Source organism: Bison bison, unplaced genomic scaffold (genome assembly GCF_000754665.1).
Source record: "Bison bison bison isolate TAMUID 2011002044 unplaced genomic scaffold, Bison_UMD1.0 scf7180017864498, whole genome shotgun sequence".
NCBI classification, from domain to species: Eukaryota; Metazoa; Chordata; class Mammalia; order Artiodactyla; family Bovidae; genus Bison; species Bison bison.
In genome coordinates this window covers 8017248-8033711 of record NW_011495057.1, presented here as the reverse complement: position 1 = coordinate 8033711, position 16464 = coordinate 8017248, and positions in this window count along the sequence as shown.

The following is a 16464-nucleotide window of genomic DNA, read 5'->3' as shown; positions in this document are numbered from 1 at the left end:
CATAATGTAATTATGTAAAACCTTCAGCCTTTTCTTTCTTTGTTCTTTTGATAGATATTGGAATTTGCTAATAAATTAGCCCTTAGTCATCCACAATTCCAAGTTAAGATATGTTCTATCAAGCAATACAGAAAAAAAGTGGGTGTGATTACTATTCATCTCTATCTTCAAGCACGATCAAGCAAATTAGGAATTTACAACATCTTCAAAGATGTCATAATCTCAAAAATATGAATTCATATTTGCATATGCCAAAAGACCTGAACATCCAGTAGCAAATTCTGAAAAATAAAATGAATAGGCAACATCTGACTTTGTCCAGAGGCATTTGCAGGATAAAATAAGAAGATGCACATAGAATTGCTATACTCGTGCAGTATCATTTCTATGTTGTCATTCTAGTTCAAGAACGATGTGACAATTCTTTGTCTTGTGTTCTGACTATATTCACTGAGTAGTGGTAATATTTTACAGTGCATAGAACTTCTGAACTTTGCATGAATTGGGACTCTGAAATATGAGTCAGTGAAGACTTGTCAAAATCAGTGGCTAAGTGAATAATAATACTAGTCACATACATGTCTCTTTGAGACTAATTGTGCTCACAAAGGTCACGGAACAGCTATAGCAGTCATGGCCTTTGATCTCTACCAACTTACATGGCTTAGCCTGTAAGTTAAAATAAGCATAAAATTTTGATAACATAATATAAAAAAATTAGGAGATTTACAATGTCTTGTTAGTTTCAGGCATATAGCATATTCAGTCATATATACATATATTCCTCTTCATATTACTTTTCCTTATAAGTTATTATAAAATATTGAGTATAGTTCCTTGTGCTATAAAGTAGGTCTTTGTTGTTAATAAATTTTATGTAAAGTAGTATATATCTTGGGAGAAGGCAATGGCACCCCACTCCAGTACTTTGCCTGGAAAATCCCACGGATGGAGGAGTCATGGTGGGCTGCCATCCATGGGGTCACTAAGAGTCGGACACAACTGAGCGACTTCACTTTCGCTTTTCACTTTCATGCATTGGAGAGGGAAATGGCAACCCACTCCAGTGTTCTTGCCTGGAAAATCCCAGGGAGGGGGGATCCCGGTGGTTGCCGTCTATGGGGTCACACAGAGTCGGACATGACTGAAGTGGCTTAGCAGCAGCTTAGCAGTATATATCTATGTTGATCCCAACCTCCTAATTTATCCCTCCTTTCTGCTTTTGTAACCAGAAAAGGAGGAATAAATTAGGAGGTTGGGATCAACATAGATATATACTACTGTACATAGATATATACTACTGTACATAGATATATACTACTGTACATTTTATGTACAGTATGTACAAATAAACATATGTTTATTTTCTATGTCTGGGAGTCTCTTTTGTTTTGTAAATAAGTTTATTCCTTTTTCTTTTAGATTTTCTATACAACCAATATCATATAATACTTATTTTTCTCTATCTGCTTTACATTATTTAGTATGATAATTTCTAAGTCCATCTATGTTGTTTCAAGTGGCATTACTTTATTCTTTTTTATGATTGTGTAATGCTCCATTGCATATATGTACCCCCACATTTTTATCCATTCTTCTGTTTATGGACATTTGGGTTGCTTCCACACTTTGGTTACATAATTTAAAATAGCATCAAGGCAGTCAGTCAGCTATTTAGGTACCGCCAATAATGTGCCAAGGCAGAGTTTTATGCCAAGGAAACTGCACGGAACAAGAAAGAAGGTAGCTTCCCTGAAAAAGATTATATTTTACTTGAGGAAGGGAACAGAAATAAAAACAAAAGAGATAATAAATTTAGACAAAATTAAATCAAATTTACTGGTGCTGTGAAGCAAGGAAATTAGTATAATAGCAAAGAGTGATTAATGAAGGGCAATCATTTGCTAAAGTTGTCAGGTGTGGTTTTGAACTGAACCTGAGGATCAGCCCATCTTCTTCTCTGCTCTGTACCCTATGAAAGTGAAAGAAAGTAAAGTCGTTCAATCGTGCCCAACTCTTTGCAACCCCATGGACAGTAGCCTGCACCAAGCTCTTTCATCCATGGGATTTTATAGGCAAGAGTGCAGGAGTGGGTTGCCATTTTCTTCTCCGGGGAATCTTCCTGACCCAGGGACGGAAGCCAGGTCTCCCGCATTGTAGACAAGACACTTTACCGTCTGAGCCACCAGAAGAGTCTGTACCCTATATTTTAAAAAATATCCCTAACCTATGGGAAAGGATTCTCAGTATCAAAGGATCTCAGTAGAATTCTCTGCCTAGGACTCTGTTCATTTCTGAGTTTGGTAAATGAATACAATGAAATAATCTACATTAAATAACATTATACTAACTCTGGTCTGAGCACTTTGTAAGGTCCTTTATATATATTATGTATAGTCTTTACTGGAATTACATGAAATAAATCTTATTAACATTGTTACTCAGACAACACTGAGACTGAGAGAGGAATGAAGATCTGTCCCTGAGTTATACAGGTAAAACATGGATTTGAACCAGGTCTCTGACTCCGGTGGTGCCAATGGTAAAGAAGACACCTACCAATGTAGGAGACATAAGAGATCAAGTTCCATCCCTGGGCAGGGAAGATCCCCTGGAGGAGGGCATGGCAACCCACTCCAGTATTCTTGCCTGGAGAATCCCATGGTCTGAGGAACCTGGTGGGCTAGCTATAATGCATAGTGTAGCACAAAGTCAGACAGGACTGAAGCAATTTAGTGTGCAGGCACGTCTGACTTCTAAGCTTGAATTATTTTTTGATACTCCACATGAATAGTTCTATTCCACATGAATCATTATCTGCAAAACTTTGGATCTGTATTTTTTTTCTGGTGTATATATATATACACCAGAATATATATATATATATATATATATTTTTTTTTTTTAATAGTACTGTTGTTGCTCTATTTTGGTCTCTTTCCTGGTTGGAGCACCCTCCCTCCATTGCTTTGAGTCATGACAGCTAACTTCAGACTGGCTGGGCAGACTAAGCTGTCTTGCTTGAAAATGTCTGGAATTTCTTATGTTCCCCCTTTTTCCCAGAGACCCACAGCTAGCCTGGTGGGTTGACGTCTATGGGGTCACACAGAGTCGGACACGACTGAAGTGACTTAGCAGCAGCAGCAGCATAAGGCACAGAGGTCCTCAAGAAGGAACATCTCAAGGGTTACTCTTATACTTCAAAGCTACCCTAGTATCAGCTAAGTCAAGACTGCAGCTGATCACATACTTGCATGATTCCCTTCCCTGTTTCCTATCTTGTTTCCCTCACTTGTTGTTTAGCTGCTCAGTGGTGTCTGACTCTTTTGTGACCCCACAAACTGTAGCCTGCCAAGCTCCTCTGTCTATGGGAATTCCCAGGCAAGAGTACTGGAGTTGGTTGCCATTTCCTTCTCAGGGGGTCTTCCCCGACCCCCAAGGATCGAACCTGCATTTCCTGCATTGGCAAGCGGATTCTTTACTACTGAGCCACTAGGGAAGTCCTTCCCTCACTTACTTATAGCTTCTCCTGAGATGTCTCCCACAATAAATCATTGCAAAAGAAATTCAACTTCAGGCTCCACTTCCAAGGAACCCAACTTAAGACATTTAAATAAACAACAAATATTTATTGAACACCTACTTTGTTTTGGTTTTGAGCTAAACTGCCAGGATTCAGAAATCAACATTCTATGGTTCTTTCTTTCCAGGATTGTATCTGGGGGAGGGACAGTTTGTAGACAGCTAATGAAATATGAAAAAAACCATAAGAGAGGAGGTCTGTCAAAAAAATGACATGGGATAAAAGTAAAGAGCGTAGACAGCTGTGTCTAGAGTGGGAGAGAAAGCAGGAAGATAATGAAAGACTTTGCAAAGAAGCTCATGAATGATAAATAGGAATTCATCAAATTGATATAGAAAGGATTTAAAGGGAAGAGGAATGTTCTCGTGGAAAAATGTAATGACATTAAAAAAAAAAAAACAAGGCAAGAATAGGGAATCTCAAGCCCTTTTGTAAATATGTGTTTTTACATGAGACATTAATTATAAAAGACATGATATTCTAAAGAGTTTGGATTGTACAAAATAAAAATCATCAAGGATGCAACGGAAAAATGCAAAAACTACAAAGCTAGCACACATGCAATATGTCTTTTGTGAATATTGGATCTTCTATTTGTGTGAATTTAATTGCTGACTTAGGACCCAGTGGTATTTTGCGTGCATGCTGCATGCTAAGTCACTTCAGTCATGTCCAAATCTTTTGCAACCTTATGGACTATAACCAAGCAGGCTCCTCTGACCTTGTGATTCTCAAGGCAAGAATACTGGGGTGGGTTGCCATGCCCTCCTCTAGGGGATTTTCCCAACCCAGGGATTGAACCCAAGTCTCTTTTGTATCCTGCATTAGCAGATGAGTTCTTTATCACTCGTGCCACCTGGGAAGCCCCAACAGCATTTTACAAAGTGGAATCAATTCATAAGGACATATGTGTTTCCTAATTCTGTGTGTGTGTGTGTGTGTGTGTGTGTGTGTTAGTTGCTTAGTCATGTCTGACTTTGTGACCCCATGAAGTGTAGCTTGCCAGGCTTCTGTTCATGGAATTCTCCAGGTAAGAGTACTGGATGGGTTGCCGTTCCCTTCTCCAGGGGATCTTTCTGACCCAGGGATCGAACCCGGGTCTTTCACATTTCAGGCAGATTCTTTACTGTCTGAGTCACTAGGGAAGCCCCACAACTCTCTATAATGTGACTAGAATTGTGTGAATCAGAAGCTTCCTAAATTTCCTGTTTATCACTGAGTAGACTGCATTTTCAGCATGCTCTGCTTAAGCCTACTACTTCTTTAACATCTGTGTAGAAGTTTGCTATTGTGGGTCTATAGCAAGATGCTTTTATGAAGTTAGCACAAGATCATGTAGTTGCTAACTTGGTACAGTTCAAATTATCTGTCATGTTCAGTTATTTTTATAGTCGAGTGTGCATTATTTGACCAAGTGAATCCGGCAGTGATTTGATTTGGTCATTATAAAAGGCTAAAAATACCCCATCTGACCTGCATTGAACCATTTACTGCAGTCATTAAATTATGGCCATTTTTTCATTGTTGTTTTTCATTTTATATATGAAGCAAGGTCAGCACTGGGGAGAAATTATGATACATGCAATATCCTCCTTCGCTTTCCTGCCTCTAGGAGTCTTTAGCCAGGCAGCTCACTGGTTTGAAAGTTTTCATTCCCATCCACTTTCATCTAAATACTTTGCCCAGGCTTCAGGAGCAGCAGAAGGAAACCTGTCAAACTGACATAGAAATAAGAAGGACTGATAAGCCTGAAGAGTCTCTTTCCAGGGGTAAGTAGAATGGGGATAGTGCAGTGATAGAAGGAAGTTTACACCAGCTGTTTCACATTTAAGACCATGAGGGAAATTCCACATTTATTCCTGATAATACTATGTAAGCTATTTGATAAGTGGGTTTCATTTAGTTGACAAAATCTTTCAAAACACATAGCCCATACAACAAAAGGCAAAAAACAAGGATTGTAAAAACAATGAGAAAATCTCCAGTGGAAAGATCATTAGCCTAGGAACTTGAAGAAGGAGTGGCTTATCTCAACTAAGTCACTTAGATCTATAACTTTATGTAAGTCACATAATGTCCCCCAAACTTATTTCCCCCCTTATTGGTAATGTGAAGATAGTATCACTCATGTAAGCTGACCCATTTAGTTATTATAAGGATAAAATGAGCTCACATATATTTATTTTATATATTGGAAAGCTCATGGAAAATATTATGCTCCATCCAAGGTTGTAACTTTGGCTGCAGATCCCCTCTGCCTGTGGGAGAGCTTTGTGCAGCCCTGTCTGTACCTTGCTCATGTGTCTTGGGTGATCATTTGTTTTGTTGCTCAGCTGCTAAGTCGTGTCTGACTCTTTGTGATCCCATAGGCTGGGAGCTTGCCAGCCTTCCCTGTCCTTCACTATCTCCTGGAGTTTGCTCAAATTCATGTCCATTAAGTCAGTGATGCTATCTAACCATCTCATTCTCTGCTGCTACCCTCCTTCTCTTTTTGCCTTCAATATTTCCCAGCATTAGGGTCTTTTCCAATGAGTTGGCTCTTCACATCAGGTGGCCAAAAAATTGGGGTTTCAGCTTCAGCATCAGTCCTTCCAAGGAATATTCAGGGTTGATTTCCTTTAGGAGTAACTGGTTTGATCTCCTTGCAGTCCAAGGGACTCTCAAGAATCTTTTCCAACACAACAGTTCAAAAGCATCAATTCTTTGGCGATCAACCTTCTTGATGGTTCAACTCCCACATCTGTACATGATTAATGGAGAAACCATAGCTTTATTATAGGGATTGTTGTGGGCAAAATGATGTCTCTGCTTTTTAATATGCTGTCTAGATTTCTCATAGCTTTCCTTCCAAGGAACAAGCATCTTTATGAAGATCAATATTTAAGTTGTTTAAAAGACTCTTGTCCAGAACTTCCCTGGTGGTCCAATGGTTTAGAATCCACCTGCCAATGTAGGGGACACAGGTTGAATCCCTGCTTTGGGAACTAAGATCCTACATGCTGCAGTGCAACTAACCACAACTACCAAAGCCCGCATGCCCTTGACCCTGTGCTCCACAAGAGAAGCCACCACGGTGAGAAGCCTGAGGACTGTGACTAGAGAGTAGCCCCCATTCACCCCAACTAGAGAAAGTCTGCTTGCAGCAACGAAGATCCAGCATAGCCAGTAAATCTTAAAAAAAAAAAAGCTCTTGCTCATGTGCACAAGAGACTTTGTATTAAAAAATTTCCATGAGAATGTGCATCCAACACTTTTTATTCAACATTTATTTAAAACGGCAGGGCTGTATAATTCACATAAACTACCATATTCTTTTGGTAAGATGGTGAATACATTTGAATATGCCATTGTTTTGTTCTCTTTGTATTCCCAGAGAAGGAAAGAGTGTCCATATACAACTCTTAAAACAGAAAGTGAATGTTTTTTTGAGGTTAATTTCAAACAAAGTGTGTAAATCATCCTCATGAAATTATACTCAAGGAGTGGCTGGTATTAGGTGATTTTAATGCATCTCTCTTCCCTCAAGCTTGTTTTATGTGATTTCAGATATCCTCCTGACTTTTTTTGTTGTTTTGACAAGATGAATAAAATACACTTTATGACCAAATCCATGTATGTTTTGGACTGCTTCACTCAGAGATGCTTGGGGGAACTTAATCAAGAGAGCTTTTATAGAGTTTAATACAGAAAATAAAGCTGAGAAAGTAAGCACTGACAATAAATTATCTTGAAATTGAAGTAAATCCTTTTTATCTGTCTGTCTATATCTAATTTCTCTCATTTTCATGTGAAAGAGGATGCTGCTTTGGAGAAAAAGATTTGTTATCTCCAGGTTTAACATACTTATTCTGATTTTCCAAGCATTGGGATAATGACATCATGGCAATGATTACGGTCTTTTGTTATTCATCACCCAAATTATTACTTCTGCCTCTTACTTTTGAATGTTTGCTCTAGAAATGTTCATATTTCCAGCAAATCATCAATATTCCTGAACACCATCTAGACTGTGTGCAGAAATGAGAAGATGGGGACAGAAAGAGTCAGTTGGAATGACAGTCTACATTCTCAAATAAATTGCTAATCGCTGTACTCTGAATATTGAGTCTAAGAGGCCATGATGGCAATGGAGTTTGAAATCATAGGCCAGAAAGAAACCTAGCCACAGCTTTGTTTTCTAGATATAATTCCAGAACTTTCTAACCCTTTTGACTTTTGTTCCTTTTACCATGAGAGGACTTCTGCTCTTGTTAAAAGTTCTGAAACTCCAAAGCAGCTTTTTATCTTTGTCTTTTCCTCAGAAGAGCTTTTCTCTGTAGAAGCATCATCAAATTAGGGTGGGCACAGACTACCCAAAATAGGTTCACCTGGGTTGGAGAATAAAGATTCATCACTGTAGCATTTTACGTGGTTTTACCTTATTTGGTAATTTAAGCTTCAGTTTCACTATTACATCTTATTCTCCCTAGAGCCAGGGTATGCAGATTTGGGTCCAGTTTCTTTTTTTTTTTTTCCTACCAACAATTCCAGTCCTAGTAGCTACCCCACATCCTACACATTCACCAGAAGGGGTGGCATTAGAATGAGAAGCACCTCCTTGGCTTTCAGGTCTGTGCTTGTTGAATTTTAAGCTGCATCAAGTGCTAATGGAGGTAATTCAAAAAACAAATTCTTTTCCCTGAAACCAGCTTCATCAGAGAATAGTTCAGCACCGTTGCTGTAATTTACACCCCTGTCTTTACAAATCCCTTCTATATCATTTTCTGTTTAGTTTAAAAGCCTAATGTGAGTTCTGCTGAATTAGACCTGAATCTCTGGGCCATGGTGTTTCAGCTCACATCTGCCCTAAGCACTGCATGGGAAAGCAGCCGCCACCAATGTCAATAGAGTGCTATAAAGATTAATGGGGCCCCTGAAAAACAACAAGGACTTTGAGTGATTTGAGGGATTTCGGACTCCAAAAATCAATTTCCCTGAAAATGCCCTTGCTAATTTAACTGATAGCATTTGACACCCCTCTTACACACTACAAGCTGTAAGTAGGTAGAAGAATAAAGACTTCATTTTGACCAAGGAGATAAATTAATATACACAAGCAGATATGTAGGGTTTAACATATAGATGTATGTGTTGTGCTGGGTTAGTCACTCAGTTGTGTCTGACTCTTTGCAACCCCATGAACTGTAGCCCACCAGGCTCCTCTGTCCATGGGGATTCTCCAGGCAAGAATACTGGAGTAGGTTGCCATGCCCTCCTGCAGGGAATCTTCCCAATCCAGGGATCCAACACAGGTTTCCCGCACTGCAGGTGGATTCTTTACCATCTGAGCCATGAGGGAAGTCCATGAATACTGGAGTGGGTAGTCTATCCCTTCTCCAGGGGAACTTCACAACCAAGGAATCAAAAAACCGAAGTCTCCTGCATTGCAGGTGGATTCTTTACCAGCTGAGTTACCAGGGAAGCCTATATAGACGAACAAGTGCATGTATATGAACCAAGGTGGAAATCAAACACAAATTTGCTCAAAATCAGCTGTGCATTTCTCTGTAAATATTTAAAGAATAATCAACCTGTACAGGGACAGGATCATTCAGATTAGACAAAATTAAGCAGAGGTTTGGCTTCTCAGATCTTGAGGAATCTGCTTGCAATGCAGGAGACCCAGGTTCGATCCCTGGGTCGGAAGATCCTCTGGAGAAGTAAATGGCAACCCACTCCAGTGTTCTTGCTGGGAAATCCTATGGACAGAGGAGCCTGGTAGGCTACAGTCCATGGGGTCACAAGAGTCGGACACGACTTAGCAACTAAACCACCACCAAGCAAATGTTACTGCTTTGCATAGTTTATAGGCATTTGTGTGAACAATGCTTTGGTGACATCCTTAATATTTTGAACTCAGATGACTAAAATAAACAAGTTCCGGATTCCAACAGAAAGGACTGCATTGCAGTTTCAGGACATATTGATAAAGGCCTATTTTACATTAAAAACTCAAAATAAGAGAGAAAAATCACAAAAGTGAGTGCCTTGTGGAAGTGTTTTGAAGCATTTCAGTGGTGTTTGGGTAACATGTCTTTAAGTACTTCAAATAAATTTTGCAATTATTTAGGAATAATTGTTCTTTCATCTGCATAAAATAAGAACATTGTGATTTATAAGTGGAGTTCTTCATAGTTTTTTTTTTTTTTAAGTCTGTATTTTGAGATTTTTAGTTTTATCCTAGCACTGGGATTTAGTAACTGCCGCTTCTAATATTTGGGAAAACTGTGAAAAGATAGTCTGAAATGAAAAAGTTGAGAAAAACAGAAGAGAAAGGTAAAGCTTTTGAAGCCTTGTGGCCTTGCTTGCGACTGCCAGCTCTTAATAAGTATACTTTTTGAAATCTCATTGATCCTTGATTTGAGTTCCCAGGTTTAGTAATAAAATATGACATGATTTCTCACTCTGGCGCAGGGCAATTTACTGCCAAAGAAAATGCAAAATCCTGCCTTGTGTAGGGTTCTGACCTATTCAGAGAATTCATGAAGTTCATCAGAACTGCCTATTATAACTCAGAAGTCTCCGTTTTCAATTTCGGTGTGACATGAAAAACTAACAGAGTGTGGTTTAAGTGGTTCGCCATCCCAGGGAAGTAATGTAGTTGACTACTGAAGCAAGTCTGCGGAAGTGAAGAACGTGACTCTCCAGGACCTGGTGGCTGTCTTTCTCTCTCTGTTGTACACATAACACATACACTCACGGGGCAGTTTTCTCCTCACTCCTGTTTATCAGCTTGGTTTCTGTGTTCAATTACACTAGACTGAGCACAAAGCTCTGCAGCCCAATGCATTAAGCTTTCCCAAGCAGCAAATCGAGCTCAGTCCTTTGGCTTTTTTTTTTTTTTTTTGCTTCTTCTCAGCTCACCAGACTTGGCGCTACAGATAAAAAGTGACTGGAAATATTTTGAAGTGGCCAGAGAAGAAAAACATTTCAGCTAGACTTGGTAACTGTTGTAATATTAGAAAAGAGGTGCCAAAGAATTGATTGTCTGAAAGGCAAAGAACAGGAAAGACAACAGCCACGTGAGCATAGAGATAGTGAAGGAAGGGGAAATTGGAATATTCACAACCACAGGGTGTGAAGTTCAGGGGAGGTAAATTTTACTGTCTTGACAGATTAAAAAGGAACTCTTCCACCAGGGTATCACGACATGGGGAAGGAAAGGCTACCCTCTGCCTTGTGTCATTACCAAACAATTTGCCAGAAGAGGACGTTAAGATTAATACTATTCACAGCCCTACTCATCAATGATAGTTCACAGTGAGTTTTATACTCTAACCCAGCGCTCCTTAGAGTCTCAGGCCACAGCTAACTCTTCAGTTGTCAGACTTGATTCAGAAACGGAGCTATCACAAAATCGTATCACACCTTTCTGGACAAGCTAAACTTAAACGGAAATTGCTGAAGACAAACTATTTTTGATTCACTAAGACAGTTCCGGAATACACTTATACCTTGTGAAAGACAAAAGAGCCAATGAAATTCTGGCCTTTGAACTATTCGGACACCTATCAGATTTCTACCCTGTAAAACAAATAAATGAATTCTTCTTAATTCATTCACAAGCCACATTCGATTAGTGATAATATGAATTCAAATTCAGAATCACACAACTCATACGTAAGCACTTTTTGCTGGTCCTTAGGAGAAAGAAAAAAGAAACTTAAGGGTGTCACATTAGCAATTAAATTTAACACTTGGCCAGATTCAGGGTCACAGTGCAACACCAACAAGAAAGCCAACATTGCAGAGTGCCTAAAAGGAGGGAAATCCAGGACTTTTTGCTGAGACACTAAACAATTTTTGTTTTTGTCCTTTCCTTCTAGAACATCTAGAATGAAATATAAGTTAGAGGAGGAGGAAAAAATCAGACATTATCAAATATTCAATATTGCTTCTGAAACTTTGTCATCTTTTCAAAGTGACAAGACTACAGACTTTTCTTCAATCCTCTCCTTTGCTGGCAGCTTTGCTGACAGCTTTCCTGGGGCCAGGGCCAGTAGTTTCAAAGGAAAACTGCTACAACAGAAATACAATAGTCCTCAACCCCTGGGAGGAAGGATCATTTATTACAATGGAACTACAGGAAATGTACTCCAGCAGCTAGAGAAGCTCTTCTGTAACATGTTTTTCTTGGTTTCTTTCCCAAAACAGACCTTGTCCTCACACTAAGGATTTGTGTGTGTGTTAGTTCTGCTTCGATTCTTGCCTAGACCAACCAGCTGCATGCATGGTGCCCTGAGTGTAGATTCTGCAGAGTAAACACGAATAGACTGAAATGTCTGTGATTTGAGAAGCTATAGTTAACTAGTGTAATACAGCTAGGGGTCTCTGTGGCTCTCTTATTTATAATATTATGTTTTTGGCTCTTTCATCCTTTTCTCAGTCTTCTCTTCATCGACACAGATAAATCACTTTAAGGTCTCAACAGGTTAATCAGAAAAGAGGTAAAAGCAGGAAAGGTAATTAGGAGGAACAGGAAGCTATGTCAAAGGCCTCTCTGATTTTCCGTTCCTACCGGAACCTTTGCCTTATATAGCCAAAGTTTTGTTCTGACCTGTCATCTGAGTTAATTATTTTTGTCCCTCACAGAACATACATGGGGTAAAACTCCCTGTCCCCAAGGATATGGCTTTCTACTAGCAACCTGAGACGGGCAGAGGAGGCTTGGAGAGTTGAAGTACATGCAGTTCATAAATTTGGTCCAGAAGAGCACTTCCCACATCTGGAATGACTGCCTGGATATAATGCTTACAAGTTTGACATCTATAACATCCTTTACTGTCATTTTACCAGTCTTTCTACTTACTTTACACCAACAAATGATAATACAATATAAAAAAGTACAATGCACTGCTTTTTTAAAACAAAATTTTTGGAGTGTAGCTGACTTACAATGTTGTGTTGGTTTCTACTGTACAGCAAAGTGAGTCAGTGAATTAGTTACACACACACACACAAACACACACACATATATATATCTCCACTCTTTTTTAAGATTCTTTTCCAATATAAGCCATTACAAAGTAATGAGTAAAGTTCTCTGTGCTATATATTAGGTTCTTATTTAGCTACATATCTTATATATATAATAGTCAGATCAGATCAGTTGTGTCCGACTCTTTGCGACCCCATGAATCACAGCACGCCAGGCCTCCCTGTCCATCACCAACTCCCAGAGTTCACTCAGACTCACGTCCATAGAGTCAGTGATGCCATCCAGCCATCTCATCCTCTGTCGTCCCCTTCTCCTCCTGCCCCCAATCCCTCCCAGCATCACAGTCTTTTCCAATGAGTCAACTCTTCGCATGAGGTGGCCAAAGTACTGGAGTTTGAGCTTTAGCATCATTCCTTCCAAAGAAATCCCAGGGCTGATCTCCTTCAGAATGGACTGGTTGGATCTCCTTGCAGTCCAAGGGACTCTCAAGAGCCTTCTCCAACACCACAGTTCAAAAGCATCAATTCTTCGGCACTCAGCTTTCTTCACAGTCCAACTCTCACATCCATACATGACCACAGGATATAATAGTAGGTACATGTATTAATCTCAGTTTCCCAATCTATGCTTCCCTCTCCCTTACCTCAAGTGTGTGTGTTAGTCACTTAGTTGCGTCTGACTCTTTGTGACCCCATGGACTACAGCCAACCAGGCTCCTCTGTCCATGGGGATTCTCTAGGCAAGAATACTGTAGTGGGTTGCCATTTCCTTGTCCAGAGGATCTTCCTGACCCAGGGATTGAACCCAGGTCTCCTGCATTGTAGGCAGACTCTTCACCATCTAAGCTATCTCAGGTGGGCAGTGGTAAAGAATCTGCCTGCCAATGCAGGAGATGCAAGAGACCTGGGTTCGATCCCTGGATCAGGAAGATCCCCTGAACAGGAAATGGCAACCCGCTCCAGTATTCTTGCCTGGTAGAAGTCCATGGACAGAGGAGGCTGGTGGGCTACAGTCCATGGGGTCACAAAGAGTTGGACATAACTGAGCAAGCATGCAAGCCTCTTTATCCCCTGGTAATCATAAGCTGGTTTTCTATATCTGTGACTCTATTTCTGTTTTGTAAATAAGTTTGTTTATACCCTTTTTTTTTAGATTCCACTTATAAGTGATATCATATGATATTTATCTTTGTCTGACTTACTTCTTTCAGTAGGACCATCTTTAGGGTCATCCATGTTGCTGCAAATAGCATTATTTTTATCTTTTTATGACCTATATCCCATTGTATGTATGTACCACATCTTCTTTATTTATTCATCTGTTGATGGATATTTAGGTTGCTTCCATGTCTTGGCTATTGTAAATAATGCTACAGTGAACACTGAGATGCATGTATCTTTTCAACTTATGATGTTCTCCAGGTTTATGTCTAGGAGTGGGATGGTAGTTCTATTATAAATATTTTTTGTTCTTTAAGGAACCTCCATAGTGGCTGTTTGTACCAATTTACATTCCCAGCAACAGTGTAGGAGAGTTCCTTTTTCTCCACACCCTCTCCACCGTTTATTGCTTGTAGATTTTTGGATGATAGCCATTTTAATCAGTGTGAGGTGATACCTCATTGCAATTTTGAATTGCTTTTGTCTAATAATTAATAATATTGAGCTTTTTTTTCATGTGTATTTTGGCCATCTGTATATCTTATTTGGATAAATGTCTGTTTAGATCTTTTCCACCTTTTTTTTGACTGGGTTTTTTTTGTTTTTTGTTTTTTTTTTGGTATTGAGCTGCATGAGCCAAACAGTATATTTTGGAGGTAACCCTGTGTCTGTTGCTTTGTTTGCACTGCTTTTGTATTTAAAAATAAAAATTATAGCTTAATATAAATATTACAATGCAATGTTTTCTAGTTTAAAAAAAAGATTAAAGAAATTATTTTCTAAATGTTATAAGGAACCCAGTTGCATAGATAGCTTTGTTATTTCTTTAGGAAAAATTCACAAGATTGGTAATTAAAGGATAAAAATAGTTTGCCAAAAGATATCTACTCAGTGAAACGTCATCAGTTCTATATATAAGTACATCTAGGTATATGTTTATATATTATTACATATATATATACATTTATTACATGTATGTATATACGTACATATTACATATATGTACGTATATTATATATTACATATATATTACATATAATATATATTACATATATATTAAATGTATGTATTTCAATAAGACCTAGCAATTGGATACCTAGTAATTTTAAAATATGAATAAATGAAAGTCTTCCAGTTAGGATGGACTTACAATTTTTTTCTACTTTATGATGATGCAAAAGCAATTTGCATGTAGTAGAAACTGTTTGAATTTTGATTTTTTCCTGGAGTAGCAGTATGCAGTATTCCTTTGTGATGCTGGGTGGTGGCAGCTCCCAGTTAACCGGGAAGATAAACAACAGATACACCATTCTGTATCTAGACAGCCAGTCTGTTTTTCACTTCCCATCCAGTATTCAATAAATTACATGAAATATTCAATACTTTTTTATAAGATAGGATTGTGTATATACTAATAATTATGACTGATCCATGTTATATAGCAGAAACTAACACAATTGTAAAGCAATTGTCCTCTAATTTAAATTTTTTTTTTAAATTAAAAAAAAAAAGATAGGCTTTGTGTTAGACAAACTGTAGACTAATGTAATTGTTCTGAGCCTACATTTAAGGTAGGCTAAGCTAAGCTATAATGTTTTACATGTTGTGTATTAAATGCATTTTCAACTGAAGATGGGTTTTCTGGGATGTAACCCCATAGTAAGTGGAGGAAGACCTGTAGACATAACTAGTATCTCTTTATGAATTGAACTGTATTAATATACAACTGAGAGTCATGAATCTTCTTAACATGTTTATATCTCTTTATAAGTTACTTATTCATCCTTTTGGTTTATTTGCCCGTTTGTGCTTATTTACATCTTATGTTAAGAAAATTCTTCACCACTTTTCACTCTTTAATGATAAAACTAAACACAATATTATATCCTAGCAACTTTTAGATTGAGAAAACATATTACAAAAATTAGGGAAAATGTTACAACACTTTTCCCTGAAGCTCAATTACTGATATTGTATGAAAGATATACAATACTGTTTGCTTTCAAACTGCACAGACCCACAGAAGCTAATTAATAACATCTATCACTGTACTTGTTAATATTATACTGGCCAGGAAGAGTTAAATACCCTTCTGGAGATCCCCAACAAGTAATTCAGATACTGAGATAATTAAAGTAATTATATATCTATGTACACTGGGATATTTGGTAGGAAATCAAATAAATTCTAAGCATTTTATATGAAGTCAGTTGGGTGGTTTATGCTATAAATTCACAGTGAAAGTTTTCTACTGAAATTCTAAACCTCCTGAACAACATTAAGGTTTGTGTATTCCCACACTGAGTACTCTGCTGTAACTATTAATATATATCAAGATGTACTATATTCATTTTTGAAACTAATTATTTTCTGTGTGACAACAGAACACATAATTTTTTAATACAATTTTCCTTACTTTACTTCTCCATCCTATTGGGTCTCAGAATACTGAAACATTCAAAACGTCACACACATGCATTCAGTTCAGTTCAGTCGCTCAGTCGTGTCCAACTCTTTGCGACCCCATGAATTACAGCACGCCAGGCCTCCCTGTCCATCACCAACTCCCAGAGTTCACTCAGACTCACATCCATAGAGTCAGTGATGCCATCCAGCCATCTCATCCTCTGTCGTCCCCTTCTCCTCCTGCCCCCAATCCCTCCCAGCATCACAGTCTTTTCCAATGAGTCAACTCTTGGCATGAGGTGGCCAAAGTACTGGAGTTTCAGCTTTAGCATCATTCC